The following is a 507-nucleotide window of genomic DNA, read 5'->3' as shown; positions in this document are numbered from 1 at the left end:
CGGATCCGGTGGTTCAGGCCCCGGCTGGGGCTGGTGGAAGCGGAGGGAGCGAGGAGGAAGAAGGTTGGGGAAGCGGGGAGAGGAAGGAGGTGGGCTGGGGGTGAGGGGGTGCGGGGCAGGGAGAGGGATGAAGAACGTGGGGTTGGGGCTGGGGTTAAGGTGGTTGGAGGTGGTGCGGCGCCCAGGTGGGGAAGAGATTGTAGCTACCAGGTTCGATCGGAGGTGTTATCAGAATAAGAAACCGGTGTGCAGAATAAGACTCTTAAGGGTGTTATCATAATAGACCCACCCTATATATATATATATATATATATATAGGGTGGGTCTATTCTAATAACACCCTTAAGACCTTATTCTGCACCTCAAAAAGCTTATTCTGCTAACACTTCGGCACCGTAACCAAACCTGAACCGAACCGCCAGGCAATAAAAAAGAAACACCCCCACCTCACTACACTCCCCTGGTCAACGGGGCTCCCCCACCTCCCGACCCAGCCAACACGCACCG

The sequence above is a fragment of the Triticum dicoccoides genome, chromosome 4B, assembly GCF_002162155.2.
Source record: "Triticum dicoccoides isolate Atlit2015 ecotype Zavitan chromosome 4B, WEW_v2.0, whole genome shotgun sequence".
In the NCBI taxonomy this organism is placed as follows: Eukaryota; Viridiplantae; Streptophyta; class Magnoliopsida; order Poales; family Poaceae; genus Triticum; species Triticum dicoccoides.
This window is presented reverse-complemented; position numbering follows the sequence as displayed.